Here is a 5,323-nt window from a genome sequence, read left to right on the forward strand (position 1 = left end):
TTTTTTTAATTTAATGTCCCCTGTTCTCCATTTAAATTAATAAATTCCGTAAGCAACACAAACTGCAACTTAAAATTATTATTTCTGAACTGTCCCATATATTTTGATGTAAGAAATTGGAATGTGGTCCCTTTTACATCATAATGATGCACTAATAGATGTTGAACCAAAAAATAATTTAAAAAACAATGCACTAATAATAGATTCTTAGTTAGGACTTTCAAATATTCTAGATTAGATTAAGATAAGTATCTTTACAAATACTTCAAATATTCAAATTTAATGTTGTTAAAGTTTAGTCTTTATAATATCTTCCCTATCCACCACAGGAAAATATATTGTTTTAAAGTACTACAAATTCTCTGAATACAACTAAAGAAATTTATTGTTGCTTTAAAGCATTTTACATTTATAGTACAACATTCCACAATGGTGGTTCTTCTTTCAGAAATTGTTGAAATGATGTAAAGTTTTTCAACACAAGAATCAATCGCCTACAATATATGTTAAGACTTTTTAAGTTTTGGATGTGAGAAAGGGAAATCAAGAGTGTGACTTTTTACCTTTTTTAAAAAAAAAGTATACACACATTGGGATAATTTAGTTGCTGAGGAATATAATTTCTTTTAAATTATATTTTATGATTACTTATCATCAAAATTAAAATTAATTTGTTCATACATCATTTACATAAGTGAGATTTAAATTAAATTAGTAGATAAAATTCGAATTTACTTATTATCTTGGTAGAGATATTAAAATTTATTATATTTTTTTACATTTGTTGGCCTGAAAATAATTAGGGCATGATGTTGGTCAAACAATTAACACAAAAAATGGTAATAGATTTACTGTCTTATTGGAGATTTTGTCACCCAAAAACATGATCAACAAAGGATCCTAGGCTTTTGTTGTTGGTCTCCTTTCTTGTTCTCATTGCATTGCCACTCCCCCATCCCCATGCAATTCCCCTTCCCCCCCCCCAAATTAACAATAAATAAATTAAAGCAAAAATAAAAAAAAATAAAAAATAAAAGAGGTTAAGATTGAAACATAATCACAGACATGAAACATCTGGTCAACCCTGTTTGGTTTCTAAATATGTTTATGTCTCTCGCACCGTATTGCCTCTTGTTTAGATAGGGTCACTCAATAATGTTTAAACTCTAGCTAAACTACTTTCGTTATTATTAATAATCATTATTAATGACCCATCCAATACCGGTTTGTCATGATTAAAACCAATGGGCTCCACATTAACATTATATTCTATGATATTATATTATATTTGACACTGATCTCATCTAGTCTCCATTACTGTCATTTTGTTGTTGAGTTTGTCTCAATTATATATGTATATATACACTCAACTATGCAATTTAATAATAATACTAAGGGAAAATCTTAGTTGTTAGAGAATTAAGATTACAATTCTCCACAGTTAAGTTCTAGCGTGTCTTTTAATGTCGGGATTAATAATTGGTAGACTATTGAAATTTTTTTATATAGGGTTTTCCTAAAAAATATATATATTTTTAAATATATTCATTTAATAAGAAAAATATAAACTACATCTAAAGTCATTTAATTATTAATAAATTTACACTTTAATCATTCAATTTCAAAAAACTATAAGTTGATTACTAAAAACTTTAGAATAATTTAATCACTTGTCCATTAGCTTCCATTATCCCCTCAAATAAAATAATGACATAACTCCTTAACTTAAGGATTAATAACTAATTTGGATATTAAACTATAGCAAAAATATCAATTTCATACTTTTAATTTTTTTAACTATAATTCTAAAAAAAATGAACTTTCATTATAAAAAAAATATTTTTGAGAAATATAATTTTTCTCATAAATATTTTTAAGGATAATTATAAAAATATATATATAAAGAATGAAAAATCATAATTTATTTTTAAATTATAGAAATATTTTTCTAAATTGTAATTTATTCTAAAAATACCAAAAGACAGGGGCGAAGCCAGAATAATTTTTTAGGGGGCGAATGAAATTTTAATTTTTTTTATAGTCTATATCTTTATAATTTTTAAAAGATTAAATCAAATTTTTATAATTTTAGGGGGGCCAAAGTGCCAATTTTACTTTTATTAATTTAAATTTTTAAAAAAGTTTAAAGAGCCTAAATGATAATTTTTCATTTTAGAGAAGTCGGGGCCCATGCAAGCACTTCCTAGAATCGCCTCTGGCAAAAGGTGCCTATCATAAATGTTATAATAAGAAATCAATAAATATATATATATAAAAACTCAAAAATATAACTACTTGATAAATGAGTGATCACAATATAACTTTTGATAATTAGACGGCAAAATCATAAACTTGAGATTAATTTAATGAGTTTTTTTGTAATGTATCATTTTCCTTGCAATTTTAGACAACTTTTGAAGCACTTCTTGAAAAAAGATAAATAAGGGGAAATTATCGGTTTGTATATGGTCATTATCGTGTATAGATTTATACACCAACATTTTGAACCAACATTTTGAAGAAAAACCTTAAAAGTAAATGCAGATAATGATTTTTTTTTAATATACAGTATCACATAATTTGCTTTGAGTGTATTCATTACACTGATGAAGTATTAAGTACAAAATCAAAATTATTTTAGGTTCCACTATTCACGTGAAAGAATTCGGATTCTTATACATGAATAGGGATGGCATGGTTCCATTGTAAGAATTAGAAAGGTATTGCCATTTTATGCAATTCTCTTTCTTATGAATTTGGCAAGTTATTTTACTCAATATAAACAATTCATCAATGCCACATGGAGAGGATTGAATGAAGAGTACATAAAAAAATAAAAAATAAAAAATGCATAGATGAAGTTATTACTATTAAATGATATTTTCTTTGAAAGCATTACTAAATGCTACAAGTAATTGATAAAGGGGATATTTACAGTTTTTCTTTTGATACCCAGGTGGACCCAATCCATGAAAATGAAATTATGAGGAATAACTCAATGAAAAATAATATGATCTAACATTTAAATCATGTTAATGCAATATTCTAACCAAACAAGAAAACATAAACAAAAAATTCAAGTTGCGAAGATGGGTGCTTATTGTCTTGAAACACATGTATTATTTTATTGAAGACAAATCTTGGTAGGTATGGCATTTGATATTGCAGTCAATGTTACAACTTACCAGTGGAGAAGTGCATCTAAAGTTACAAAACTTACTTGGGGATTGGATTTGCTAAGTGTATATAAACCAAGCCATCTATTATTTAATTCTTAAAAATAAAAACCCTAATTATTCATCCCTGTATATAATGATGACTAACAAATCTTAATAAATGCTACTTAGTAGTTGTAGCTCTTTCATTTTATCTCCAAATTTTTTTATAAATTCATCACATATTTTATCTCTTAATTTATATTTCACTTTCTTACTTTCAAAGTTTAATGGGAATGATGTATATAAAGATTTACGTATTTGAAATTTACTTTAGAAATGAGTGAGGATTTAACATTGTTAGTTGAAATGGAAGTTGTACATTATGCATTTGAAGTTGAGTTTTATTATTCGTAAATTGAACGTGAACGTGTGAATCTTCGATCGATTCTTATTTACTTTTATCTCTTATTCCTTATTCTTCTTTTGTGGTATTTGGTACAAAAGAGATTGATGTGATCTTACTTATTAGATATGGAGTACGATTTAGTAAAAGAAACCAATTTAGGGACCGACCATTGGTAATGCTCGTCGTCAGGACCCTAACGGTGGAGAAGCGGCACAGGAAATAAATTTCCCCAGGCTCTTTTTTTTGAAGTTACCACAAAATAAAATTAAAACAATAATGGCAGAAATTGTAAATATTCACCACGTGAAAATTGAAATATGGTGGGGCATTTTTGTTTAAAATTTTTAAAAAAAGGAATGAAATATAGTTGCTATTTTTTTTATTCCCCTTTACCTTTATTAATTATTATTACTCTTCTTCTTTTTAGAACAAATATTATTTTTAAAAGTATTAATTGAAAAATATCAAAAGGTTAAAATATTTTATACATTTGAAGTATAGTATTTCTACTCTTATTTAATTATGGTAGCTTTTAAATTTTAAAATTCAAATCCACTTATTTAGTTCATTAAAAATTTTCTATTAAATTTATTGGTATGGTATTTTAAAATAACAACAACCAACAAGAAAAATATTGTAATAGACCTAAATTTAATAAGAAATTTCTTAAAGAATTTGTATTTTTAAATCTGAAAAATAGAATATATTAAAATTTTTGAAATAAAAATAAATGGACTAAAATATAAAAATTTGAATCGTACAGGTAGGGGAGAATCTAGGGGAGCTGGGAAGGGTCCGACTCTCCTAAATTTTTAAAATTTTAAATTAGTAAAGATAAAATTATACTTTAATCCCTTAAAAATGATAAAATTCTAATTTAATCCTTTAAAAATTACATTTTTATTATAACAAAATTACAATTTAATTTTAACCCCTAAAATTTTTTCTAATTTCACCCCATGTACAAGATTCTAATGCATATTTTAAACCACGTAATAAATACATATACTTTTTAAAAAAACCGATAATACGTATTAATGACAATGTATATATATTATTCATAAATTTTAAAAATGTTATAAAAACTTCTTTCCTCAATATATTGATAATTCTAAAATTTTTATTGTAATTAATCCGTATGACCTAAACTATACGATTGTTTTAATATTTTAATATATTTCAAATTAAATAAAAATAAATAAATCTAAACTCGGTTGTGCCTGGATCCCTTCAATTTAGCACTGCTGTTAAAGATTTTTGAATTGCAAAAATAAAAATAAAAATAAAAAGCACGATAAAAATATAGGTTAAAGTTTATAAATATTTTTCATTGCATCGAAAATTATAAAATAAAATATAAAAAATATTTAAAATAAAAATTAATCCAATTGAGTCTTAGCTCAATTGACATGGGCATTTTTGCTAATACAAGAAGACCTGGATTCGAGTGCGCTAAAACACGTTACCTTCCTATTTATAAGTTGGGAATAAACTATAAGTAATTCTAAGTATTGTATCAAAAAGAGCACATATAACTTATATTGATATGGTTCAAAGAAAATATTCAAGAAGTGCTTCAAAATATATATATATATTCTTTTATTATTATTATTATTATTATTATTTGCAATTCTTAGCTTGGTTGACAAAGATAGATGTCGTGAGTCCTAAATATTGAGGTTCAGGTTTTATCTTACGTAATTGTATGAGTAGTTTTTTGAATGCCATCATGTGTGAAAATTTTAGTCTAATTAGTATT

The sequence above is a fragment of the Gossypium hirsutum genome, chromosome A05, assembly GCF_007990345.1.
Source record: "Gossypium hirsutum isolate 1008001.06 chromosome A05, Gossypium_hirsutum_v2.1, whole genome shotgun sequence".
Taxonomy (NCBI): Eukaryota; Viridiplantae; Streptophyta; class Magnoliopsida; order Malvales; family Malvaceae; genus Gossypium; species Gossypium hirsutum.